Source organism: Phyllobates terribilis, unplaced genomic scaffold (genome assembly GCF_046119375.1).
Source record: "Phyllobates terribilis strain yellow unplaced genomic scaffold, ASM4611937v1 Scaffold_169__1_contigs__length_4117513, whole genome shotgun sequence".
NCBI classification, from domain to species: Eukaryota; Metazoa; Chordata; class Amphibia; order Anura; family Dendrobatidae; genus Phyllobates; species Phyllobates terribilis.
In genome coordinates, this window is record NW_027362929.1 from 266,887 (window position 1) to 294,358 (window position 27,472).

At 46.0% G+C, this 27,472-nt stretch overlaps 13 non-coding genes across 13 annotated transcripts; all 13 read right to left on the bottom strand.

Annotated features, from left to right (window-relative positions):
• Positions 1-65: 65 nt before the first annotated feature.
• Positions 66-256, bottom strand: LOC141210084 (U2 spliceosomal RNA). Its single transcript, XR_012280263.1, has one exon. It is a non-coding gene; the product is annotated as a U2 spliceosomal RNA (small nuclear RNA).
• Positions 257-1,377: 1,121 nt separating this feature from the next.
• On the bottom strand, positions 1,378-1,568 carry LOC141209943 (U2 spliceosomal RNA). The gene has a single exon (XR_012280128.1). It is a non-coding gene; the product is annotated as a U2 spliceosomal RNA (small nuclear RNA).
• A 1,121-nt stretch (positions 1,569-2,689) lies between these two features.
• LOC141209954 (U2 spliceosomal RNA) lies at positions 2,690-2,880 on the bottom strand. The gene has a single exon (XR_012280139.1). It is a non-coding gene; the product is annotated as a U2 spliceosomal RNA (small nuclear RNA).
• A 1,121-nt stretch (positions 2,881-4,001) lies between these two features.
• On the bottom strand, positions 4,002-4,192 carry LOC141209966 (U2 spliceosomal RNA). The gene has a single exon (XR_012280150.1). It is a non-coding gene; the product is annotated as a U2 spliceosomal RNA (small nuclear RNA).
• A 1,125-nt stretch (positions 4,193-5,317) lies between these two features.
• On the bottom strand, positions 5,318-5,508 carry LOC141210123 (U2 spliceosomal RNA). The gene has a single exon (XR_012280301.1). It is a non-coding gene; the product is annotated as a U2 spliceosomal RNA (small nuclear RNA).
• Positions 5,509-6,632: 1,124 nt separating this feature from the next.
• LOC141209977 (U2 spliceosomal RNA) lies at positions 6,633-6,823 on the bottom strand. Its single transcript, XR_012280161.1, has one exon. It is a non-coding gene; the product is annotated as a U2 spliceosomal RNA (small nuclear RNA).
• Positions 6,824-7,945: 1,122 nt separating this feature from the next.
• Positions 7,946-8,136, bottom strand: LOC141211051 (U2 spliceosomal RNA). The gene has a single exon (XR_012281038.1). It is a non-coding gene; the product is annotated as a U2 spliceosomal RNA (small nuclear RNA).
• Positions 8,137-9,257: 1,121 nt separating this feature from the next.
• Positions 9,258-9,448, bottom strand: LOC141209989 (U2 spliceosomal RNA). Its single transcript, XR_012280172.1, has one exon. It is a non-coding gene; the product is annotated as a U2 spliceosomal RNA (small nuclear RNA).
• A 1,122-nt stretch (positions 9,449-10,570) lies between these two features.
• On the bottom strand, positions 10,571-10,767 carry LOC141210606 (U2 spliceosomal RNA). Its single transcript, XR_012280758.1, has one exon. It is a non-coding gene; the product is annotated as a U2 spliceosomal RNA (small nuclear RNA).
• A 6,396-nt stretch (positions 10,768-17,163) lies between these two features.
• On the bottom strand, positions 17,164-17,354 carry LOC141210001 (U2 spliceosomal RNA). The gene has a single exon (XR_012280183.1). It is a non-coding gene; the product is annotated as a U2 spliceosomal RNA (small nuclear RNA).
• A 1,122-nt stretch (positions 17,355-18,476) lies between these two features.
• Positions 18,477-18,667, bottom strand: LOC141210012 (U2 spliceosomal RNA). The gene has a single exon (XR_012280194.1). It is a non-coding gene; the product is annotated as a U2 spliceosomal RNA (small nuclear RNA).
• A 1,120-nt stretch (positions 18,668-19,787) lies between these two features.
• On the bottom strand, positions 19,788-19,978 carry LOC141210279 (U2 spliceosomal RNA). Its single transcript, XR_012280452.1, has one exon. It is a non-coding gene; the product is annotated as a U2 spliceosomal RNA (small nuclear RNA).
• Positions 19,979-21,098: 1,120 nt separating this feature from the next.
• On the bottom strand, positions 21,099-21,289 carry LOC141210025 (U2 spliceosomal RNA). The gene has a single exon (XR_012280206.1). It is a non-coding gene; the product is annotated as a U2 spliceosomal RNA (small nuclear RNA).
• Between the last annotated feature and the right edge of the window lie 6,183 nt (positions 21,290-27,472).

The following is a 27,472-nucleotide window of genomic DNA, read 5'->3' on the forward strand; positions in this document are numbered from 1 at the left end:
AAACAAGCAAAATGAACAAAAAGCATTGAATTCAATTCTTTCTGATTTTAGAAACTGCATTAAAGAAGGGGTGCACCGGTCCTGGAGATCCTGCAATACCAGGTCAATGCGTGGAGTGGACAGAGCAAGCTCTTTTTCCATCTCCCTGTTCTAAAAATCCATTTAATATATGGTCCCCAGATAGGGGACGTATCAGATATTAAACTGATAAGAACAGATACTACACTTGATCTTAGCCAAAAGGCCGAGAAGCGATAACCAGAATTGGTTTCCGACTACGGTGCCACCCAAGGATTCTGAAAAGTCCATTTGTGGAGATGGCCACCTGGACTCCCGTTAAGAAGACATGCTGTCAACCTCTAGATACCTCACATGCCTGCACTTTTCGGCTTGCTGCTGCTGCAATCCATGCGTTTTAGATCTGCATAACTCCACCTCTTTTAGCACAGTACCCTCAACCCCCGGCTGTTCCCACCTGCCTCAACACCGTTGGAAGGGAGGAGAACCAATTAAGGCGGGGGGGGGGGTGGAACGAGCAGCTGTCTACCCTTAGCAGGAGGGTTGCTGATTAATTACCTCTCCTGCTGCTGCTGCTGCTGGCTGTCCAGCAGCAGACTGAAGGTGGCTGCTGCTGTGCGCAGGTATATAAAGGCTCAGAGCCTATTATGACACGCGCAGCCAGCGTTCCATTGCCACATTCCGTCTACTGCAGGCGGGATACCTGGATGGCTGAATGTCACTGAGAAGCTCACAGAGACCGCCATAAGCAACAGTTTAAAAGAATGCCACAGACTAATCAACCAAACTTTTTGGGTTGGTTTCTCTTTTATAGTCTGCAGGCATTAAATGAAAGAAGTCAGTGTTCCAGCAGAGGGAGACAACGTTTCAGAAAAGGCATTGTAGCAAACCAAAAAAGAAATTTTAAGCGCAGCAGAGTAACCAGCTCACATACCTGTTAGCTCAGGTGAGTTTAAAAGGCTGCTGTTGATAACAAGGGCATTTGCTAAATAGATGGTGTGTGTGCAACAATATACTGAAAGGTCAATTATATTGTGCAGCTTATCTCACCACCTGTAGTTATTTAGGTGAAAGCTCCAAAATGCTTGCCTAATATGTCTGTTTATCCAAAAGGAAGTATAGAGGGAGAGCTAGATAGATAGCATTGCATTACATTACATTACATGGCAATGCAATGCACAGTTGCTGAAGTTGAACCAAAATGAGCTTGTCATCTGGCTTCTGCAACTTTTAACATGAAAAATCCAATGAGGAGAAGAAAAGCAAAGCCAAAGAGTCCATCCCAAAATCCGACAAACAAGCAAAATGAACAAAAAGCATTGAATTCAATTCTTTCTGATTTTAGAAACTGCATTAAAGAAGGGGTGCACCGGTCCTGGAGATACTGCAATACCAGGTCAATGCGTGGAGTGGACAGAGCAAGCTCTTTTTCCATCTCCCTGTTCTAAAAATCCATTTAATATATGGTCCCCAGATAGGGGACGTATCAGATATTAAACTGATAAGAACAGATACTACACTTGATCTTAGCCAAAAGGCCGAGAAGCGATAACCAGAATTGGTTTCCGACTACGGTGCCACCCAAGGATTCTGAAAAGTCCATTTGTGGAGATGGCCACCTGGACTCCCGTTAAGAAGACATGCTGTCAACCTCTAGATCCCTCACATGCCTGCACTTTTCGGCTTGCTGCTGCTGCAATCCACGCGTTTTAGATCTGCATAACTCCACCTCTTTTAGCACAGTACCCTCAACCCCCGGCTGTTCCCACCCGCCTCAACACCGTTGGAAGGGAGGAGAACCAATTAAGGCGGGGGGGGGGATGGAACGAGCAGCTGTCTACCCTTAGCAGGAGGGTTGCTGATTAATTACCTCTCCTGCTGCTGCTGCTGCTGGCTGTCCAGCAGCAGACTGAAGGTGGCTGCTGCTGTGCGCAGGTATATAAAGGCTCAGAGCCTATTATGACACGCGCAGCCAGCGTTCCATTGCCACATTCCGTCTACTGCAGGCGGGATACCTGGATGGCTGAATGTCACTGAGAAGCTCACAGAGACCGCCATAAGCAACAGTTTAAAAGAATGCCACAGACTAATCAACCAAACTTTTTGGGTTGGTTTCTCTTTTATAGTCTGCAGGCATTAAATGAAAGAAGTCAGTGTTCCAGCAGAGGGAGACAACGTTTCAGAAAAGGCATTGTAGCAAACCAAAAAAGAAATTTTAAGCGCAGCAGAGTAACCAGCTCACATACCTGTTAGCTCAGGTGAGTTTAAAAGGCTGCTGTTGATAACAAGGGCATTTGCTAAATAGATGGTGTGTGTGCAACAATATACTGAAAGGTCAATTATATTGTGCAGCTTATCTCACCACCTGTAGTTATTTAGGTGAAAGCTCCAAAATGCTTGCCTAATATGTCTGTTTATCCAAAAGGAAGTATAGAGGGAGAGCTAGATAGATAGCATTGCATTACATTACATTACATGGCAATGCAATGCACAGTTGCTGAAGTTGAACCAAAATGAGCTTGTCATCTGGCTTCTGCAACTTTTAACATGAAAAATCCAATGAGGAGAAGAAAAGCAAAGCCAAAGAGTCCATCCCAAAATCCGACAAACAAGCAAAATGAACAAAAAGCATTGAATTCAATTCTTTCTGATTTTAGAAACTGCATTAAAGAAGGGGTGCACCGGTCCTGGAGATACTGCAATACCAGGTCAATGCGTGGAGTGGACAGAGCAAGCTCTTTTTCCATCTCCCTGTTCTAAAAATCCATTTAATATATGGTCCCCAGATAGGGGACGTATCAGATATTAAACTGATAAGAACAGATACTACACTTGATCTTAGCCAAAAGGCCGAGAAGCGATAACCAGAATTGGTTTCCGACTACGGTGCCACCCAAGGATTCTGAAAAGTCCATTTGTGGAGATGGCCACCTGGACTCCCGTTAAGAAGACATGCTGTCAACCTCTAGATCCCTCACATGCCTGCACTTTTCGGCTTGCTGCTGCTGCAATCCACGCGTTTTAGATCTGCATAACTCCACCTCTTTTAGCACAGTACCCTCAACCCCCGGCTGTTCCCACCCGCCTCAACACCGTTGGAAGGGAGGAGAACCAATTAAGGCGGGGGGGGGGGTGGAACGAGCAGCTGTCTACCCTTAGCAGGAGGGTTGCTGATTAATTACCTCTCCTGCTGCTGCTGCTGCTGGCTGTCCAGCAGCAGACTGAAGGTGGCTGCTGCTGTGCGCAGGTATATAAAGGCTCAGAGCCTATTATGACACGCGCAGCCAGCGTTCCATTGCCACATTCCGTCTACTGCAGGCGGGATACCTGGATGGCTGAATGTCACTGAGAAGCTCACAGAGACCGCCATAAGCAACAGTTTAAAAGAATGCCACAGACTAATCAACCAAACTTTTTGGGTTGGTTTCTCTTTTATAGTCTGCAGGCATTAAATGAAAGAAGTCAGTGTTCCAGCAGAGGGAGACAACGTTTCAGAAAAGGCATTGTAGCAAACCAAAAAAGAAATTTTAAGCGCAGCAGAGTAACCAGCTCACATACCTGTTAGCTCAGGTGAGTTTAAAAGGCTGCTGTTGATAACAAGGGCATTTGCTAAATAGATGGTGTGTGTGCAACAATATACTGAAAGGTCAATTATATTGTGCAGCTTATCTCACCACCTGTAGTTATTTAGGTGAAAGCTCCAAAATGCTTGCCTAATATGTCTGTTTATCCAAAAGGAAGTATAGAGGGAGAGCTAGATAGATAGCATTGCATTACATTACATTACATGGCAATGCAATGCACAGTTGCTGAAGTTGAACCAAAATGAGCTTGTCATCTGGCTTCTGCAACTTTTAACATGAAAAATCCAATGAGGAGAAGAAAAGCAAAGCCAAAGAGTCCATCCCAAAATCCGACAAACAAGCAAAATGAACAAAAAGCATTGAATTCAATTCTTTCTGATTTTAGAAACTGCATTAAAGAAGGGGTGCACCGGTCCTGGAGATACTGCAATACCAGGTCAATGCGTGGAGTGGACAGAGCAAGCTCTTTTTCCATCTCCCTGTTCTAAAAATCCATTTAATATATGGTCCCCAGATAGGGGACGTATCAGATATTAAACTGATAAGAACAGATACTACACTTGATCTTAGCCAAAAGGCCGAGAAGCGATAACCAGAATTGGTTTCCGACTACGGTGCCACCCAAGGATTCTGAAAAGTCCATTTGTGGAGATGGCCACCTGGACTCCCGTTAAGAAGACATGCTGTCAACCTCTAGATCCCTCACATGCCCGCACTTTTCGGCTTGCTGCTGCTGCAATCCACGCGTTTTAGATCTGCATAACTCCACCTCTTTTAGCACAGTACCCTCAACCCCCGGCTGTTCCCACCCGCCTCAACACCGTTGGAAGGGAGGAGAACCAATTAAGGCGGGGGGGGGGGGTGGAACGAGCAGCTGTCTACCCTTAGCAGGAGGGTTGCTGATTAATTACCTCTCCTGCTGCTGCTGCTGATGCTGGCTGTCCAGCAGCAGACTGAAGGTGGCTGCTGCTGTGCGCAGGTATATAAAGGCTCAGAGCCTATTATGACACGCGCAGCCAGCGTTCCATTGCCACATTCCGTCTACTGCAGGCGGGATACCTGGATAGCTGAATGTCACTGAGAAGCTCACAGAGACCGCCATAAGCAACAGTTTAAAAGAATGCCACAGACTAATCAACCAAACTTTTTGGGTTGGTTTCTCTTTTATAGTCTGCAGGCATTAAATGAAAGAAGTCAGTGTTCCAGCAGAGGGAGACAACGTTTCAGAAAAGGCATTGTAGCAAACCAAAAAAGAAATTTTAAGCGCAGCAGAGTAACCAGCTCACATACCTGTTAGCTCAGGTGAGTTTAAAAGGCTGCTGTTGATAACAAGGGCATTTGCTAAATAGATGGTGTGTGTGCAACAATATACTGAAAGGTCAATTATATTGTGCAGCTTATCTCACCACCTGTAGTTATTTAGGTGAAAGCTCCAAAATGCTTGCCTAATATGTCTGTTTATCCAAAAGGAAGTATAGAGGGAGAGCTAGATAGATAGCATTGCATTACATTACATTACATGGCAATGCAATGCACAGTTGCTGAAGTTGAACCAAAATGAGCTTGTCATCTGGCTTCTGCAACTTTTAACATGAAAAATCCAATGAGGAGAAGAAAAGCAAAGCCAAAGAGTCCATCCCAAAATCCGACAAACAAGCAAAATGAACAAAAAGCATTGAATTCAATTCTTTCTGATTTTAGAAACTGCATTAAAGAAGGGGTGCACCGGTCCTGGAGATACTGCAATACCAGGTCAATGCGTGGAGTGGACAGAGCAAGCTTTTTTTCCATCTCCCTGTTCTAAAAATCCATTTAATATATGGTCCCCAGATAGGGGACATATCAGATATTAAACTGATAAGAACAGATACTACACTTGATCTTAGCCAAAAGGCCGAGAAGCGATAACCAGAATTGGTTTCCGACTACGGTGCCACCCAAGGATTCTGAAAAGTCCATTTGTGGAGATGGCCACCTGGACTCCCGTTAAGAAGACATGCTGTCAACCTCTAGATCCCTCACATGCCTGCACTTTTCGGCTTGCTGCTGCTGCAATCCACGCGTTTTAGATCTGCATAACTCCACCTCTTTTAGCACAGTACCCTCAACCCCCGGCTGTTCCCACCCGCCTCAACACCGTTGGAAGGGAGGAGAACCAATTAAGGCGGGGGGGGGGGGGATGGAACGAGCAGCTGTCTACCCTTAGCAGGAGGGTTGCTGATTAATTACCTCTCCTGCTGCTGCTGCTGCTGGCTGTCCAGCAGCAGACTGAAGGTGGCTGCTGCTGTGCGCAGGTATATAAAGGCTCAGAGCCTATTATGACACGCGCAGCCAGCGTTCCATTGCCACATTCCGTCTACTGCAGGCGGGATACCTGGATGGCTGAATGTCACTGAGAAGCTCACAGAGACCGCCATAAGCAACAGTTTAAAAGAATGCCACAGACTAATCAACCAAACTTTTTGGGTTGGTTTCTCTTTTATAGTCTGCAGGCATTAAATGAAAGAAGTCAGTGTTCCAGCAGAGGGAGACAACGTTTCAGAAAAGGCATTGTAGCAAACCAAAAAAGAAATTTTAAGCGCAGCAGAGTAACCAGCTCACATACCTGTTAGCTCAGGTGAGTTTAAAAGGCTGCTGTTGATAACAAGGGCATTTGCTAAATAGATGGTGTGTGTGCAACAATATACTGAAAGGTCAATTATATTGTGCAGCTTATCTCACCACCTGTAGTTATTTAGGTGAAAGCTCCAAAATGCTTGCCTAATATGTCTGTTTATCCAAAAGGAAGTATAGAGGGAGAGCTAGATAGATAGCATTGCATTACATTACATTACATGGCAATGCAATGCACAGTTGCTGAAGTTGAACCAAAATGAGCTTGTCATCTGGCTTCTGCAACTTTTAACATGAAAAATCCAATGAGGAGAAGAAAAGCAAAGCCAAAGAGTCCATCCCAAAATCCGACAAACAAGCAAAATGAACAAAAAGCATTGAATTCAATTCTTTCTGATTTTAGAAACTGCATTAAAGAAGGGGTGCACCGGTCCTGGAGATACTGCAATACCAGGTCAATGCGTGGAGTGGACAGAGCAAGCTCTTTTTCCATCTCCCTGTTCTAAAAATCCATTTAATATATGGTCCCCAGATAGGGGACGTATCAGATATTAAACTGATAAGAACAGATACTACACTTGATCTTAGCCAAAAGGCCGAGAAGCGATAACCAGAATTGGTTTCCGACTACGGTGCCACCCAAGGATTCTGAAAAGTCCATTTGTGGAGATGGCCACCTGGACTCCCGTTAAGAAGACATGCTGTCAACCTCTAGATCCCTCACATGCCTGCACTTTTCGGCTTGCTGCTGCTGCAATCCACGCGTTTTAGATCTGCATAACTCCACCTCTTTTAGCACAGTACCCTCAACCCCCGGCTGTTCCCACCCGCCTCAACACCGTTGGAAGGGAGGAGAACCAATTAAGGCGGGGGGGGGGGATGGAACGAGCAGCTGTCTACCCTTAGCAGGAGGGTTGCTGATTAATTACCTCTCCTGCTGCTGCTGCTGCTGGCTGTCCAGCAGCAGACTGAAGGTGGCTGCTGCTGTGCGCAGGTATATAAAGGCTCAGAGCCTATTATGACACGCGCAGCCAGCGTTCCATTGCCACATTCCGTCTACTGCAGGCGGGATACCTGGATGGCTGAATGTCACTGAGAAGCTCACAGAGACCGCCATAAGCAACAGTTTAAAAGAATGCCACAGACTAATCAACCAAACTTTTTGGGTTGGTTTCTCTTTTATAGTCTGCAGGCATTAAATGAAAGAAGTCAGTGTTCCAGCAGAGGGAGACAACGTTTCAGAAAAGGCATTGTAGCAAACCAAAAAAGAAATTTTAAGCGCAGCAGAGTAACCAGCTCACATACCTGTTAGCTCAGGTGAGTTTAAAAGGCTGCTGTTGATAACAAGGGCATTTGCTAAATAGATGGTGTGTGTGCAACAATATACTGAAAGGTCAATTATATTGTGCAGCTTATCTCACCACCTGTAGTTATTTAGGTGAAAGCTCCAAAATGCTTGCCTAATATGTCTGTTTATCCAAAAGGAAGTATAGAGGGAGAGCTAGATAGATAGCATTGCATTACATTACATTACATGGCAATGCAATGCACAGTTGCTGAAGTTGAACCAAAATGAGCTTGTCATCTGGCTTCTGCAACTTTTAACATGAAAAATCCAATGAGGAGAAGAAAAGCAAAGCCAAAGAGTCCATCCCAAAATCCGACAAACAAGCAAAATGAACAAAAAGCATTGAATTCAATTCTTTCTGATTTTAGAAACTGCATTAAAGAAGGGGTGCACCGGTCCTGGAGATACTGCAATACCAGGTCAATGCGTGGAGTGGACAGAGCAAGCTCTTTTTCCATCTCCCTGTTCTAAAAATTCATTTAATATATAGTCCCCAGATAGGGGACGTATCAGATATTAAACTGATAAGAACAGATACTACACTTGATCTTAGCCAAAAGGCCGAGAAGCGATAACCAGAATTGGATTCCGACTACGGTGCCACCCAAGGATTCTGAAAAGTCCATTTGTGGAGATGGCCACCTGGACTCCCGTTAAGAAGACATGCTGTCAACCTCTAGATCCCTCACATGCCTGCACTTTTCGGCTTGCTGCTGCTGCAATCCACGCGTTTTAGATCTGCATAACTCCACCTCTTTTAGCACAGTACCCTCAACCCCCGGCTGTTCCCACCCGCCTCAACACCGTTGGAAGGGAGGAGAACCAATTAAGGCGGGGGGGGGGATGGAACGAGCAGCTGTCTACCCTTAGCAGGAGGGTTGCTGATTAATTACCTCTCCTGCTGCTGCTGCTGCTGGCTGTCCAGCAGCAGACTGAAGGTGGCTGCTGCTGTGCGCAGGTATATAAAGGCTCAGAGCCTATTATGACACGCGCAGCCACCGTTCCATTGCCACATTCCGTCTACTGCAGGCGGGATACCTGGATGGCTGAATGTCACTGAGAAGCTCACAGAGACCGCCATAAGCAACAGTTTAAAAGAATGCCACAGACTAATCAACCAAACTTTTTGGGTTGGTTTCTCTTTTATAGTCTGCAGGCATTAAATGAAAGAAGTCAGTGTTCCAGCAGAGGGAGACAACGTTTCAGAAAAGGCATTGTAGCAAACCAAAAAAGAAATTTTAAGCGCAGCAGAGTAACCAGCTCACATACCTGTTAGCTCAGGTGAGTTTAAAAGGCTGCTGTTGATAACAAGGGCATTTGCTAAATAGATGGTGTGTGTGCAACAATATACTGAAAGGTCAATTATATTGTGCAGCTTATCTCACCACCTGTAGTTATTTAGGTGAAAGCTCCAAAATGCTTGCCTAATATGTCTGTTTATCCAAAAGGAAGTATAGAGGGAGAGCTAGATAGATAGCATTGCATTACATTACATTACATGGCAATGCAATGCACAGTTGCTGAAGTTGAACCAAAATGAGCTTGTCATCTGGCTTCTGCAACTTTTAACATGAAAAATCCAATGAGGAGAAGAAAAGCAAAGCCAAAGAGTCCATCCCAAAATCCGACAAACAAGCAAAATGAACAAAAAGCATTGAATTCAATTCTTTCTGATTTTAGAAACTGCATTAAAGAAGGGGTGCACCGGTCCTGGAGATACTGCAATACCAGGTCAATGCGTGGAGTGGACAGAGCAAGCTCTTTTTCCATCTCCCTGTTCTAAAAATCCATTTAATATATGGTCCCCAGATAGGGGACGTATCAGATATTAAACTGATAAGAACAGATACTACACTTGATCTTAGCCAAAAGGCCGAGAAGCGATAACCAGAATTGGTTTCCGACTACGGTGCCACCCAAGGATTCTGAAAAGTCCATTTGTGGAGATGGCCACCTGGACTCCCGTTAAGAAGACATGCTGTCAACCTCTAGATCCCTCACATGCCTGCACTTTTCGGCTTGCTGCTGCTGCAATCCACGCGTTTTAGATCTGCATAACTCCACCTCTTTTAGCACAGTACCCTCAACCCCCGGCTGTTCCCACCCGCCTCAACACCGTTGGAAGGGAGGAGAACCAATTAAGGCGGGGGGGGGGGATGGAACGAGCAGCTGTCTACCCTTAGCAGGAGGGTTGCTGATTAATTACCTCTCCTGCTGCTGCTGCTGCTGGCTGTCCAGCAGCAGACTGAAGGTGGCTGCTGCTGTGCGCAGGTATATAAAGGCTCAGAGCCTATTATGACACGCGCAGCCAGCGTTCCATTGCCACATTCCGTCTACTGCAGGCGGGATACCTGGATGGCTGAATGTCACTGAGAAGCTCACAGAGACCGCCATAAGCAACAGTTTAAAAGAATGCCACAGACTAATCAACCAAACTTTTTGGGTTGGTTTCTCTTTTATAGTCTGCAGGCATTAAATGAAAGAAGTCAGTGTTCCAGCAGAGGGAGACAACGTTTCAGAAAAGGCATTGTAGCAAACCAAAAAAGAAATTTTAAGCGCAGCAGAGTAACCAGCTCACATACCTGTTAGCTCAGGTGAGTTTAAAAGGCTGCTGTTGATAACAAGGGCATTTGCTAAATAGATGGTGTGTGTGCAACAATATACTGAAAGGTCAATTATATTGTGCAGCTTATCTCACCACCTGTAGTTATTTAGGTGAAAGCTCCAAAATGCTTGCCTAATATGTCTGTTTATCCAAAAGGAAGTATAGAGGGAGAGCTAGATAGATAGCATTGCATTACATTACATTACATGGCAATGCAATGCACGGTTGCTGAAGTTGAACCAAAATGAGCTTGTCATCTGGCTTCTGCAACTTTTAACATGAAAAATCCAATGAGGAGAAGAAAAGCAAAGCCAAAGAGTCCATCCCAAAATCCGACAAACAAGCAAAATGAACAAAAAGCATTGAATTCAATTCTTTCTGATTTTAGAAACTGCATTAAAGAAGGGGTGCACCGGTCCTGGAGATACTGCAATACCAGGTCAATGCGTGGAGTGGACAGAGCAAGCTCTTTTTCCATCTCCCTGTTCTAAAAATCCATTTAATATATGGTCCCCAGATAGGGGACGTATCAGATATTAAACTGATAAGAACAGATTTTTTATTTTTTTTTTTAATTTGGCTATCCCCTGCAGAGGGATAAAACCGTTTATTAAAACTTTAACAAATTACAAGCATAATTAGACAAATACCAAACGTTAAAAGACAAATGAAATTTACAAAACAAAAAAATACAAAGATTTTAAATAATTAGGTTCCATTGGTCAACAAGCCATTTTTTGGAAATATGTACATTCTTCTTTTTGTCAATTCAATAATAAGTATACATTTCACATAAACATAAACTTAAAACATCATTCACTGATAAAACATCTTGTTTAAAAATAGCAATGTTGCGCGCTTTCCAGAGAGATGACTTGGCGCAGTTCACTGTCTTCCAAGCCATTGTGTACTGGTCCATTGTGGGGCATTCCATAAGTCCGTATAGCACAGTTTTATATGTAAAGTCCTTGAGGTCTGCCACCCTTTCCAGTAGGGGGAGCAGTCTTCTCCAGAAATCCTTTGCAAAATTACATGTCCATAATAGATGTTCCACCGTTTCCTCTTCTTGGCATCCGGCTCTTGGGCAGATGGCAGACCTCACAAATCCTCTTCTGTATTGGAATGCCCGGCAAGGAAGACAGCGGTGCATGCAACTCCAAGCCAGATCTCTCTGTTCATTAAAAAGATAAAAAACGTTAATCATTTTCCAGATAGACATAGATTTGTCATCATCATATCTGTCAACATTACATATTTCCTCACTTTTACGTATTTCTTTAATTAGTTTCTTACTATTTCTTAATTCCTCTATTTTCTTAGTCCCTAAATTAAAATCGGACACTATTTTCCTTAAAATCTCATAATGCGTCGACAAATTAAAAGCATGGGGCACAGATATATTAACTTCATACCATCCAAACTTTCTCATAAAAAATCCTGTATTAAAACGCATAAAAAAGGACCAATAGTGATTCTTAAAAAGGGCATTAAAACAGTAAACGAACAGATGGATTAAAAGAAACCTATTAAAATCTGGAAAATCTTTACCACCTTTTACTTTTGATTTCATCACGATTTCTCTTTTCAGCTTTTCCATTTTTGAGTTCCAAAAGAAGGTAAAACAGGTTTTGGTTATCTTTTTTAAAACATTAACAGGCGGGGGGAAAACCATGCTAAGATACAATAAAAGAGGTAAAATCACCATCTTTAAAACCAATACTTTACCCTCCATTGTAAGTCTCCTCATGTTCCACATACATATTTTCGTATTTACTTTCTGTGTAACTGTTTCCCAACTATTATAACCATCATTATTTTCAGTGAATGATACACCTAAAATGGAAATGGATTCGGAGACATTAATTGGTACATCACGTAAAATCATCCCCCCAACACTTAAAATGTTACACTTATTAAAATTGATTTTAAAACCAGAAGCTAGGCAAAAGGATTGCACTTGATGGAGAGTGGCCGTAAGTGATGGTGCATCTGTACACAAGACCGCCACGTCATCCATGTAGCCTACAACCTTGGCCTCCAAACCACCGCTTCCAGGCAGAGGGACACCGCATATCTGTTTATTTTGGCGTATTGCACATAACATTGGTTCCAGTGCACAGATAAACAGTAGGGGGGACAGAGGGCATCCCTGTTTCACCCCTGACCGTAAAAATACCTCTTGTGTCTTAAAACCATTCACTAAAATCTTACTTGTACAATCCTTGTAAAATGCTTTAAGCGATAGTAAAAACCCTTCTGGTATGCCCATTTTCTCTAAAACTTTAAAAAGATAAAAGTGTGAGACACGGTCAAATGCTTTTTCAAAATCAATAGATAAAATCGCCATTTTCCCCTTTCTGTCTTTCACATCCTCAATACAGTCTTTCACTAAATTCAGATTGTCCCATATACTGCGCCCCGGCACCCCACACACTTGATTAGAATGAATAACTTTGCTGATGACTTCTTTTAGACGATTTGCACAAATTTTAGCCATTATTTTATAGTCACAATTTAAAAGTGTTATTGGTCTCCAGTTTTCTAATTTTGATTTATCACCTTTTTTGTATAGGAGGGAGACTTCACCTTTCTTCCAGGAATTTAATAAAACCTTATTATTAAAAACCTCAGTAAACAAATAAAACAAATCATCTTTTAAAATATCATAAAAACATACATAAAATTCTATTGGGATGCCATCAGGACCAGGGACCTTTCCAGTTTTAAAACTTTTAATAGTTTTTAACACTTCTTGTTCCGTTAAAACTTGGGATAAAAACTCTTGGGATGCGGGATCTAAAACAGCTGTTAGTCCTTGCAGCGAATCATCCATTAATTTATTATCTATATTTTTTCCATTAAAAAGATTAGAAAAAAAAACCTCAACTTTACCCAGCATATTTTTTATATTATTCTCACCATCTATATGGTCAATTATCACTTTTTCTTTTTTATTTTTCCTAAAAAAATATCTGGAACACTTTTCATTTTCTTCTATATGTTGTACTCTAGAACGAAAAATGATCTCTTTTCCTTTTTGTTCTAGCCATTTTGAAATCTCTTCTTTTAAGTTTGAAATATCAAGTTGTACATCTATCCCATTGTCTCTGAGCTTAAATAATGTTTGTAGGCGGGTATTTAAAATTCTATATTCTTCATATTTTTCTTTGGCTCTACATATACTCTTTTTAATAAAAAAGTCTTTTATTTTTACTTTCATTCTATCCCACCATACACTCATAGTCTCATTTGTTTTTTTCCCTTTTCTACATTTCCTATAAAACTCAATAAAATCTGATAAAATCTGCGGGTCGGTTAAAAGGGATACGTTCATTTTCCAGCTTTTCTTACCACATTTTTTGTTGTCATTTACTTTTATGGTAAAGGATAAAAGTTTATGGTCTGAAAATATATTAGTTAAAACTTCACATTTGGCAGGTATTGTTTTATCTGAACCAAAAATAAAATCAATCCTAGAGCTACAATTAGCATTGCTCCAAGTGAAACCGACGTCCTCTGGGCTGTCACTATGACACTCTTTATATATGTCTATCAATTTAGCATCTTTGACTATATCATGTAGCATACCTGAGGTTTTATCGTAGTTCCTGCTTACAGAGCTGGAGCGCCGGTTTTCACCTTTTAAAACACAATTAAAATCCCCTGCTAAGATAAAAGGTTCAGAGTTATTAATAAATAATGGTAAAAGATCAAGCATTTCGGCTCTTTCATTTTTCTCTGGGGATCCATAAAAATTTAAAAACTGCCATCTAATACCATCAATAAAAGCTTTCACTAATAAAATACGACCTGGTAAAATTTCCTGAATAAAATCAATTAAAACGTTCCCTTTAAAAAGTATGGCTACACCCGCTGATCCTGCAGCATTCGATCCGGACCAGACAGATGGCCCACACTTCCACTCATCTTTATATTTTTGATATGACATTTCATGTGGGATATTACATTCTTGCAGAAAAAATACAGATGCAGTAAAACACGTAAAAAAATTAAAAAGAGCAGTTCTTCTCGTGTTAGATTTTATGCCTCTCACGTTGAGGGAAATACCTTTGAGTTCAGCCATCATTAGAAAATGTAGAAATTTTACTTAGGTAACTAAGAGCAACGGATTTACCTGTCCGATGAACCTGATCAGACCACTGGGCTTGCGCCTCCCTCCTCATCTGATAGTATCGTCACGAGAGTCTCCGTGGAGGAGGAAAGATTACCACATTTATATAAACCCGACGCTACACTGGCATAGCTCGGAGGGCTGGCTGGCAGAACCCGCTGGGTCTCCATTGGCTGGCCATGCAGTTCCTCATCAGGTGGGTCCCCGAGGGGTTCCGCCGCCCCTGTTTGACCTGTAGAAGGTCGTCCTATAGGAGGAGGTTGCGCACAAGGCAGAGCCTCTGACTCTTCAGAGGCAGCAAGATCCCGGTCCCCACCTGTAGCAGCGGAGACCGAAACCCCTGAGGGTCCAGCGTCCACGTCCCCTTCTGGAGAAGTGTCCATCTGTTCACCTCCTGCTGCCTCCTCCGAACCACCCTTTTTCTTTTTCTTAGGACCCACCTTTATCCACTCAGCGCCCTCAGCACTAGGAGACCCAGACTGGGCATGGGCTTCTGTGTCGGCCTTTTGCCGGTCCCTTTTGACCTTACCAGTAGTGCCCTTCTGCTCCTTCTCAGCCCTCCTTTTGGACTCCCGCAGGTCCTGCAGCCAGGTTTTGGGATTTGGTATTTTACCTGTCATAGACTCTGGAGACACTTCACTATTTGGTACGCCCTTATTGTCTCCAGAGGCTCCAGGTTGTTGTTCCTCCTCCTGAGGGGTGGTCTGATCTTTTGGTCCTTGGTCGGACGTCTTGGACTTCCCCTTTTGCTCATCTTCCCGAAATCTGTGAGGGCAAGAAAAATAAAAGTGACCTGGAGTCTGGCAAAAACTGCATTTCTTTTCCTTAGGGCATTCTTTTGTCTCATGTTCTTCACTAGCACAATTTCTACATGATACATGACAGTTTTCTTTTGAATGACCATAGCGCCCACAATTTCTGCAATATACTGGCATCCCAGAAAAGAAGAAATCCCCATTTGTTTGCCCTATTTTGAAACGGGCAGGGGGGAGCCGTATACCACCTGGTGTATTTGGATCTCTTGTACACTTCACAAGGAATTTCCACTTAGATGTCCATATGTTATATTCGTTTAATATCTTCCCAATACATTTAACACTTTTAAAATAAATTGCTAGAAATGACATTACTTCTGGAGCAGAAACAAAGGGCGAAAATATTTTTACAATAACCAGTCTTACCTCATCCAGGACGTGCTCAACAATTTGTATCCCTTTCAAAACAGGACTATTTTCAACTTTTTTTAACTTTTCTAGTACATCTCTAAAAATACCTTCTCCGGTGAATGTGATGTCATAGTCACCTCTTCTGGGATAATCCTGGATGGAGAGAATTTCATTCCTTTGTACGCCAAGAAGGTTCCTGAGCACGTCCTGGACTACATACCCTAATTTCCTCATATCCGAGCCACCCGCCGTGAAGTGAACTCGGATAGAGTTTTTTAGCCTCGCATAAAGAGGCACGAGGTTAGGGTCAACCTCCATGGAAAAACGCAACAAGGTTGCAAATTGCAGCCGCTTGCAATCTGCGCTCCCAGTGTTCTTGCAGCGAAAAACACCTGGAAGCTGGGGGATCGCAACTCGTTACCCTGGGACTAAGCCCTCTCCCTAATAGCAGCAAGCAGGTTAAGTCCACCAAAGTGGACGATCCTGCCAGGCCAAGGAGAGGGGTACCCGAGTGCCCTTCAACCACAATCTCCTGCAATAAAGCACTTGATCGTAGCCAAAAGGCCGAGAAGCGATAACCAGAATTGGTTTCCGACTACGGTGCCACCCAAGGATTCTGAAAAGTCCATTTGTGGAGATGGCCACCTGGACTCCCGTTAAGAAGACATGCTGTCAACCTCTAGATCCCTCACATGCCTGCACTTTTCGGCTTGCTGCTGCTGCAATCCACGCGTTTTAGATCTGCATAACTCCACCTCTTTTAGCACAGTACCCTCAACCCCCGGCTGTTCCCACCCGCCTCAACACCGTTGGAAGGGAGGAGAACCAATTAAGGCGGGGGGGGGGGTGGAACGAGCAGCTGTCTACCCTTAGCAGGAGGGTTGCTGATTAATTACCTCTCCTGCTGCTGCTGCTGCTGGCTGTCCAGCAGCAGACTGAAGGTGGCTGCTGCTGTGCGCAGGTATATAAAGGCTCAGAGCCTATTATGACACGCGCAGCCAGCGTTCCATTGCCACATTCCGTCTACTGCAGGCGGGATACCTGGATGGCTGAATGTCACTGAGAAGCTCACAGAGACCGCCATAAGCAACAGTTTAAAAGAATGCCACAGACTAATCAACCAAACTTTTTGGGTTGGTTTCTCTTTTATAGTCTGCAGGCATTAAATGAAAGAAGTCAGTGTTCCAGCAGAGGGAGACAACGTTTCAGAAAAGGCATTGTAGCAAACCAAAAAAGAAATTTTAAGCGCAGCAGAGTAACCAGCTCACATACCTGTTAGCTCAGGTGAGTTTAAAAGGCTGCTGTTGATAACAAGGGCATTTGCTAAATAGATGGTGTGTGTGCAACAATATACTGAAAGGTCAATTATATTGTGCAGCTTATCTCACCACCTGTAGTTATTTAGGTGAAAGCTCCAAAATGCTTGCCTAATATGTCTGTTTATCCAAAAGGAAGTATAGAGGGAGAGCTAGATAGATAGCATTGCATTACATTACATTACATGGCAATGCAATGCACAGTTGCTGAAGTTGAACCAAAATGAGCTTGTCATCTGGCTTCTGCAACTTTTAACATGAAAAATCCAATGAGGAGAAGAAAAGCAAAGCCAAAGAGTCCATCCCAAAATCCGACAAACAAGCAAAATGAACAAAAAGCATTGAATTCAATTCTTTCTGATTTTAGAAACTGCATTAAAGAAGGGGTGCACCGGTCCTGGAGATACTGCAATACCAGGTCAATGCGTGGAGTGGACAGAGCAAGCTCTTTTTCCATCTCCCTGTTCTAAAAATCCATTTAATATATGGTCCCCAGATAGGGGACGTATCAGATATTAAACTGATAAGAACAGATACTACACTTGATCTTAGCCAAAAGGCCGAGAAGCGATAACCAGAATTGGTTTCCGACTACGGTGCCACCCAAGGATTCTGAAAAGTCCATTTGTGGAGATGGCCACCTGGACTCCCGTTAAGAAGACATGCTGTCAACCTCTAGATCCCTCACATGCCTGCACTTTTCGGCTTGCTGCTGCTGCAATCCACGCGTTTTAGATCTGCATAACTCCACCTCTTTTAGCACAGTACCCTCAACCCCCGGCTGTTCCCACCCGCCTCAACACCGTTGGAAGGGAGGAGAACCAATTAAGGCGGGGGGGGGGGGTGGAACGAGCAGCTGTCTACCCTTAGCAGGAGGGTTGCTGATTAATTACCTCTCCTGCTGCTGCTGCTGCTGGCTGTCCAGCAGCAGACTGAAGGTGGCTGCTGCTGTGCGCAGGTATATAAAGGCTCAGAGCCTATTATGACATGCGCAGCCAGCGTTCCATTGCCACATTCCGTCTACTGCAGGCGGGATACCTGGATGGCTGAATGTCACTGAGAAGCTCACAGAGACCGCCATAAGCAACAGTTTAAAAGAATGCCACAGACTAATCAACCAAACTTTTTGGGTTGGTTTCTCTTTTATAGTCTGCAGGCATTAAATGAAAGAAGTCAGTGTTCCAGCAGAGGGAGACAACGTTTCAGAAAAGGCATTGTAGCAAACCAAAAAAGAAATTTTAAGCGCAGCAGAGTAACCAGCTCACATACCTGTTAGCTCAGGTGAGTTTAAAAGGCTGCTGTTGATAACAAGGGCATTTGCTAAATAGATGGTGTGTGTGCAACAATATACTGAAAGGTCAATTATATTGTGCAGCTTATCTCACCACCTGTAGTTATTTAGGTGAAAGCTCCAAAATGCTTGCCTAATATGTCTGTTTATCCAAAAGGAAGTATAGAGGGAGAGCTAGATAGATAGCATTGCATTACATTACATTACATGGCAATGCAATGCACAGTTGCTGAAGTTGAACCAAAATGAGCTTGTCATCTGGCTTCTGCAACTTTTAACATGAAAAATCCAATGAGGAGAAGAAAAGCAAAGCCAAAGAGTCCATCCCAAAATCCGACAAACAAGCAAAATGAACAAAAAGCATTGAATTCAATTCTTTCTGATTTTAGAAACTGCATTTAAGAAGGGGTGCACCGGTCCTGGAGATACTGCAATACCAGGTCAATGCGTGGAGTGGACAGAGCAAGCTCTTTTTCCATCTCCCTGTTCTAAAAATCCATTTAATATATGGTCCCCAGATAGGGGACGTATCAGATATTAAACTGATAAGAACAGATACTACACTTGATCTTAGCCAAAAGGCCGAGAAGCGATAACCAGAATTGGTTTCCGACTACGGTGCCACCCAAGGATTCTGAAAAGTCCATTTGTGGAGATGGCCACCTGGACTCCCGTTAAGAAGACATGCTGTCAACCTCTAGATCCCTCACATGCCTGCACTTTTCGGCTTGCTGCTGCTGCAATCCACGCGTTTTAGATCTGCATAACTCCACCTCTTTTAGCACAGTACCCTCAACCCCCGGCTGTTCCCACCCGCCTCAACACCGTTGGAAGGGAGGAGAACCAATTAAGGCGGGGGGTGGGTGGAACGAGCAGCTGTCTACCCTTAGCAGGAGGGTTGCTGATTAATTACCTCTCCTGCTGCTGCTGCTGCTGGCTGTCCAGCAGCAGACTGAAGGTGGCTGCTGCTGTGCGCAGGTATATAAAGGCTCAGAGCCTATTATGACACGCGCAGCCAGCGTTCCATTGCCACATTCCGTCTACTGCAGGCGGGATACCTGGATGGCTGAATGTCACTGAGAAGCTCACAGAGACCGCCATAAGCAACAGTTTAAAAGAATGCCACAGACTAATCAACCAAACTTTTTGGGTTGGTTTCTCTTTTATAGTCTGCAGGCATTAAATGAAAGAAGTCAGTGTTCCAGCAGAGGGAGACAACGTTTCAGAAAAGGCATTGTAGCAAACCAAAAAAGAAATTTTAAGCGCAGCAGAGTAACCAGCTCACATACCTGTTAGCTCAGGTGAGTTTAAAAGGCTGCTGTTGATAACAAGGGCATTTGCTAAATAGATGGTGTGTGTGCAACAATATACTGAAAGGTCAATTATATTGTGCAGCTTATCTCACCACCTGTAGTTATTTAGGTGAAAGCTCCAAAATGCTTGCCTAATATGTCTGTTTATCCAAAAGGAAGTATAGAGGGAGAGCTAGATAGATAGCATTGCATTACATTACATTACATGGCAATGCAATGCACAGTTGCTGAAGTTGAACCAAAATGAGCTTGTCATCTGGCTTCTGCAACTTTTAACATGAAAAATCCAATGAGGAGAAGAAAAGCAAAGCCAAAGAGTCCATCCCAAAATCCGACAAACAGGCAAAATGAACAAAAAGCATTGAATTCAATTCTTTCTGATTTTAGAAACTGCATTAAAGAAGGGGTGCACCGGTCCTGGAGATACTGCAATACCAGGTCAATGCGTGGAGTGGACAGAGCAAGCTCTTTTTCCATCTCCCTGTTCTAAAAATCCATTTAATATATGGTCCCCAGATAGGGGTCGTATCAGATATTAAACTGATAAGAACAGATACTACACTTGATCTTAGCCAAAAGGCCGAGAAGCGATAACCAGAATTGGTTTCCGACTACGGTGCCACCCAAGGATTCTGAAAAGTCCATTTGTGGAGATGGCCACCTGGACTCCCGCTAAGAAGACATGCTGTCAACCTCTAGATCCCTCACATGCCTGCACTTTTCGGCTTGCTGCTGCTGCAATCCACGCGTTTTAGATCTGCATAACTCCACCTCTTTTAGCACAGTACCCTCAACCCCCGGCTGTTCCCACCCGCCTCAACACCGTTGGAAGGGAGGAGAACCAATTAAGGCGGGGGGGGGGTGGAACGAGCAGCTGTCTACCCTTAGCAGGAGGGTTGCTGATTAATTACCTCTCCTGCTGCTGCTGCTGCTAGCTGTCCAGCAGCAGACTGAAGGTGGCTGCTGCTGTGCGCAGGTATATAAAGGCTCAGAGCCTATTATGACACGCGCAGCCAGCGTTCCATTGCCACATTCCGTCTACTGCAGGCGGGATACCTGGATGGCTGAATGTCACTGAGAAGCTCACAGAGACCGCCATAAGCAACAGTTTAAAAGAATGCCACAGACTAATCAACCAAACTTTTTGGGTTGGTTTCTCTTTTATAGTCTGCAGGCATTAAATGAAAGAAGTCAGTGTTCCAGCAGAGGGAGACAACGTTTCAGAAAAGGCATTGTAGCAAACCAAAAAAGAAATTTTAAGCGCAGCAGAGTAACCAGCTCACATACCTGTTAGCTCAGGTGAGTTTAAAAGGCTGCTGTTGATAACAAGGGCATTTGCTAAATAGATGGTGTGTGTGCAACAATATACTGAAAGGTCAATTATATTGTGCAGCTTATCTCACCACCTGTAGTTATTTAGGTGAAAGCTCCAAAATGCTTGCCTAATATGTCTGTTTATCCAAAAGGAAGTATAGAGGGAGAGCTAGATAGATAGCATTGCATTACATTACATTACATGGCAATGCAATGCACAGTTGCTGAAATTGAACCAAAATGAGCTTGTCATCTGGCTTCTGCAACTTTTAACATGAAAAATCCAATGAGGAGAAGAAAAGCAAAGCCAAAGAGTCCATCCCAAAATCCGACAAACAAGCAAAATGAACAAAAAGCATTGAATTCAATTCTTTCTGATTTTAGAAACTGCATTAAAGAAGGGGTGCACCGGTCCTGGAGATACTGCAATACCAGGTCAATGCGTGGAGTGGACAGAGCAAGCTCTTTTTCCATCTCCCTGTTCTAAAAATCCATTTAATATATGGTCCCCAGATAGGGGACGTATCAGATATTAAACTGATAAGAACAGATACTACACTTGATCTTAGCCAAAAGGCCGAGAAGCGATAACCAGAATTGGTTTCCGACTACGGTGCCACCCAAGGATTCTGAAAAGTCCATTTGTGGAGATGGCCACCTGGACTCCCGTTAAGAAGACATGCTGTCAACCTCTAGATCCCTCACATGCCTGCACTTTTCGGCTTGCTGCTGCTGCAATCCACGCGTTTTAGATCTGCATAACTCCACCTCTTTTAGCACAGTACCCTCAACCGCCGGCTGTTCCCACCCGCCTCAACACCGTTGGAAGGGAGGAGAACCAATTAAGGCGGGGGGGGGGGGTGGAACGAGCAGCTGTCTACCCTTAGCAGGAGGGTTGCTGATTAATTACCTCTCCTGCTGCTGCTGCTGCTGGCTGTCCAGCAGCAGACTGAAGGTGGCTGCTGCTGTGCGCAGGTATATAAAGGCTCAGAGCCTATTATGACACGCGCAGCCAGCGTTCCATTGCCACATTCCGTCTACTGCAGGCGGGATACCTGGATGGCTGAATGTCACTGAGAAGCTCACTGAGACCGCCATAAGCAACAGTTTAAAAGAATGCCACAGACTAATCAACCAAACTTTTTGGGTTGGTTTCTCTTTTATAGTCTGCATGCATTAAATGAAAGAAGTCAGTGTTCCAGCAGAGGGAGACAACGTTTCAGAAAAGGCATTGTAGCAAACCAAAAAAGAAATTTTAAGCGCAGCAGAGTAACCAGCTCACATACCTGTTAGCTCAGGTGAGTTTAAAAGGCTGCTGTTGATAACAAGGGCATTTGCTAAATAGATGGTGTGTGTGCAACAATATACTGAAAGGTCAATTATATTGTGCAGCTTATCTCACCACCTGTAGTTATTTAGGTGAAAGCTCCAAAATGCTTGTGTGACACCCCAGGGGTCTGGTTGCCACAGTAACGTAATGTTATGTCTGAGAGCAGGTGGGAGGTCCTTTGGTCAGGGATCCTGTGCATGCCACACCTCCTGCCCAGTCTTGGGAGGGGAAGAACTTCCCCTATAAAAACCTGGGGCTGAGGCAGGGTGAGTGAGTAGAAGAAGAGAAGAAGTAGAGACAGCATAGGAAGAAACAGCAGTTACAAGGAGTCAGGGGCTGGCAGCTGCAGAGTTCGCCCTGACTAAGAAGACTTTTTACCGGACCCGGAGTCCGAGGCTGTGGGGACTAATTCCTACCCAGCAGCAGAATCCGTCAGGCAGGGGATTTCAGGTCCTCTGGCCCAGAAGCCCGAAGGCACGGTCACACGCGTGGGACCAGCACCGCCATCGTGGAGCGGAAGCCATTAGAAGGCCCCGAGTCACCGGCCATACGGGTGAGCACCACACGGTACACTCAGGGACGTGGGCTACTTACATCAGCTCCTAGCAAGGTAGCCAGAAGAGTACAGTCAGTTTGGGAGGCCTACAACTACGCCTGGCCAGGGGAGATCCCATCTGCTCAAGGACTGACCAGGCCCCATCCGCTAGCAAGTACTCCGGGAGGGTCTTTTGTTGTTACCAGTAAAGACCCTGAACTACACCGTACCGTCTCTGAGTGGTTCCTGCTACCCCCATCATCTACGTCGGCTGCCCTGAGGCCATACCCCTCCCATTGGGGGTTATACTATCACGCTGCACAATCCCACCATCGGCCTCAGCGGTCTGCCCTGCAGCAGCAGCCCCCTGGCTGCACTCAACGGGTGGCGTAGTCATCAACCATTTACCGCTAACAGACTGCCGTCCAGTTTGACTCCCTGGGCACGGACCGGGTCACCGCCACGAGACTACAACCCTCAACAGATCCGGCTCCGGGTAAGCTCTCGCAGCGCGACACAGGCCCAGGGGCGCGTCAATTTTGGCGTAGTCGGCAGGATTTCGTGCCCGCAACCACCGGGTACTGCGTGCCTGAAAAAGAGACTTTTCAAACTTACCAGTGGTGAAGATTCCCGCCATCCGGCGCCATCTTCAGCCTTCTTCCCGCCATCGGTGAAGTTTCCCGCCATCCGGCGCCATCTTCGGCCTTCTTCCCGCCATCCGTGGAGTTTTCCCGCCGTTGGACGCCATCTTGAGGACGCCGCGCGGGAAGAAGAGGGGCGTGGACTCCGAAAGCGCGCGAGAACTGAAGCCCCGCCTCACGTCCGGACGTTGCGTAAGGTCCTGGAAGGAGCCCAGCAGACGCCGACGTCACAGGAGCGCGACGGAAGGTCCTCAACCCTGACGATCCACTGCGGAGCCGCGGCCTACGGAAGAGGATCATCGCAAGGTAGGCCACGGTCCACTAGGGGGGAGGAAGATGTCGGATACGGAGGAGAGCTTCACTGCCTCAACCCCCGCCAGCGCTACCGCTGCTGCAGTTATGCCCTTCACCATGCCCTATATCCCGGGAGCAGCTTGGCTACCCCAGTACTCAGGGGAGTCACATACCCTGCATGACTTTAGAGAAAAGCTGGATAGCCTCTTCCAGGTGTACCCCCTCACAGAAGAGCAAAAAGTGAGCATCCTGGTGGCCCAACTAACCGGGGCAGCCAAAAGGGAAGTAAAATCCTGGCCACCTGGGAGGAAGACTGTCGCAGGGATACTAACCCGGCTGAAGGACACCTTTGGTACCCGCACATCAGCTGAGATTAAGCTTAGATTCTACGGGTGCAAGCAGCGAGCGCATGAGAGTATAAGGGACTATGCACTAAACCTACAAGAGGCCCTGAGGGCCATAAAGCAGACCGACCCTGATGGGGTGGGAAACGAGGACAGGCTGTTGACTGAACAATTTATAGAGGGTTTATATTGCAATGCCCACCAAACCCAGTTGCGGGCAATGGCCTTACAGGATACCCATCTGGACTTTGCACAGTTCAAGGATAGAGCTATCCGGGTGCTCCGAGAACCAGCACCGGGTGGCGTTGTGACCCACAGGCGCCCAGCTATCACTTACCACCAGGAGGCGGCGCCCTTGTCGGCAGGGCCTGTGGGAGCTGATGCGCAGGCTTTGGACAATGACCCGGCTCCAGACCTACACCATCAGGTCCAAGAGCTAGTTAAGAGCGTTGCTGCGCTAACCCGAACTGTGCAGTCTTTACAGGTTTCCACCCCAGGGAAGATCCAGCTGGCATCCGGACCGGAGGACATCCCGTGGCGTCGACCAAGGAGGACCCCACCGGCCAGAGCAAGACCCAGTGACCGATACAGTGAGGACGGACGACCCATCTGCCGCCGCTGCAATCAACCCGGACATATGGCAAGGTACTGTTCTTTAAACGGGCACAACCTGGGGTAGAGGGCCAACCCCCAGGAAAAAGATCACCAGGCCCATCGAACTGGCGCGACAGATATGTGGGAGGACGTCCAGTCTTGCCTGTGGTACTGGATGGCATTCCCATGAGTGCCCTACTGGATACCGGGTCACAGGTCACCACCATCCCGTACGTGCTCTTCAAGCAGTACTGGAATGACTCGGATATTACCCGCTACCCTGACGACGACTTGAGTATCATCGCCAGCAATGGCCAGCCCGTGCCACAGATCGGATTTAAAGAGGTGACCCTCAAAATCGGTAGAGTCGAACTGGCCGCACAGGGACTGATCATTGTAGATATTGATAAACATGAGAGTCACCCAAAAATAACTCTAGGAACTAACGTAATTGAAAATTGTCTTGCAGAGGTGATTTTCCTTTTACAGCAGGTTGCCAAGAACGCCAGCTCCGGCGAGCAGCGGGTGCTCCAGAAAGAGATCCGGCACTGATGCAACGGCAACAAGTAGAACTCTCCGGCGGTGAGATTGGTAGCGTAAGAATGTGTGACCCTTTTCCTATTGCCATGCCCCCAAAAAGTGAAATGATGATTTGGTGCCGGGCAGCTATTGGTCTGAGAGGTAGAGATTACCAGGCAATGGTAGAACCAGTTTACTCAGACAGTAGGCCCACCATTTTGACAGCACGGGGGGTGGTCAATGTACGCCATGGGAGGGTGCCCGTTCGCAAAATAAATATCGGGGAGAGGGAAGTATACCTGCCCCGGTATGCCACGTTAGCCAAATTATATATCACTAATCAAAATTCTATACAATCTGTGGAACCCTTGCCTCCATCTCACCCGGAGGAAGGTAACGGCTCTAAGAAAGACATGGAGGACTGGTGTCAGCAACTACATCTGGGTACTGACTCCACTCCCTCACATCAGAAACAAGGAGTCTATCGGGTGGTTCAAGAGTATGAGAGAGTGTTTAGTAAACACCCGTTAGACTTCGGGCGAGTCAAGGGGGTAGAACACCGCATCCCCACGGGAGATCATCCTCCCATAAAAGAGAGGTATCGACCCGTACCCCCTGCACATTACCAACACGCCAAGGGGATGCTTAGAGACATGAAGGAGGCTGGGGTAATCCGGGATAGTTGTAGCCCCTGGGCAGCCCCATTAGTTTTAGTCAAAAAGAAAGACAACACCATGAGGATGTGTGTAGATTACCGGAAAATCAACCGTATCACACACAAGGATGCGTACCCCTTACCAAGGATAGAGGAGTCATTGGCTGCTTTAAGATCTGCTAACTTCTTCTCTACCTTGGATCTCACTAGCGGGTACTGGCAGGTTCCTGTAGCAGAGGCGGACCGGGAGAAGACCGCATTCACCACCCCGATGGGACTTAGCGAGTTCACCTGCATGCCGTTCGGACTCTGCAACGCACCAGGAACCTTCCAACGCCTAATGGAGTGTTGTCTGGGCCACAGAAACTTCGAGACGGTCCTGTTGTACCTGGACGATGTCATCGTATATTCCAAGACGTATGAGGACCACCTGAAACACCTGGCGAAAGTGTTCGAGGCTCTGGCGAGTTACGGCCTAAAGGTGAAACCCTCCAAGTGTCACCTCCTGAAACCAAAGGTGCAGTACCTGGGACACGTGGTGAGCGCTGACGGAGTGGCTCCCGACCCTGATAAAATCACCGCAATTAAGGAATGGCCAAGCCCCTCCAGCGTAAAAGAAGTGCGGCAGTTCCTCGGGTTGGTAGGCTACTACCGAAGGTTTATTCCCGGTTTCACCAAAAAGGCAGCACCTATGCAGGACCTCCTGATAGGCCAGTCCCGGAAGGCCAAGAACCAGAAGCCGCCCTTCAAATGGGAAGAGCTGGAAGAAGAGTCCTTCCGCCAGCTGAAGATGGCCCTCACGGGGGACGAAATCCTGGCGTACCCGGATTATAGCCAGCCCTTTATCCTCTACACCGACGCCAGTAACATCGGGCTAGGAGCCATACTGTCCCAGATCCAGCAGGGGAAGGAACGAGTAATCGCCTACGCCAGCCGAAAACTGCGACCCACCGAAAGGAACCCCGAGAATTACAGCTCATTTAAGTTAGAGTTCCTGGCCGTAGTATGGGCAATCACTGAGCGCTTTAAGCATTACCTCGCTTCTTCCCGGTTCACCGTGTACACGGATAACAACCCGCTGACACACCTGGACACGGCAAGACTCGGTGCCCTGGAGCAGAGGTGGATGGCCCGTCTGTCCAACTACGAGTTCACAATTAAATACCGGGCAGGACGCTCCAATACCAACGCGGACGCCCTGTCCAGGATGCCCAACCTGCCGGACGGAGGAGAAGATCCGGAGGGACTGGAAGAAGTTGAACTCCCTGCGTTCCACCGTCATGGGACTATCCAGTATTCCCACCGGGTAAGGGGTAAGCAGGCTGCTACGTTGAACCCCTTACCCCACTACAACTGGGCGGAAACGCAAGACAGCGACCCTGCCGTCCGACTGGTGAAGGAGATGCTGACTCGGCCGGAGGCTCGCCTTGAACCAGACGCTCCGGAGGAAGCCAAACAACTATGGGCGGAGAAGAGTCGACTATTCCTTTACAAGGGGAAGTTGTGCCGCAGAATGGTCAACTCCCGGACGCATGAACTACTCTGGCAAGTAGTGGTGCCCCGAAGAGACGCAGCCATGGTGATGGAGGCATACCACGACGGAGCTGCACAATTCGGGTGGAAAAAGCTGGAGTTCCTGCTGCGCGAGCGGTTCCACTGGGTAGGCATGAGGGGAACCATCGAGAAGTGGTGCAGAGACTGTGGCCCGTGCAATCTGAGAAGGAAGGACCGGGCCAGCCAGAAGACTCCCCTGCAGTCCATCGTCACCCGGCAACCGTTGGAACTGGTAGCCTTGGATCATGTAAAACTGACCCCAAGCAGAAGTGGCTACGTCTACGCGTTAACCATCGTGGATCATTA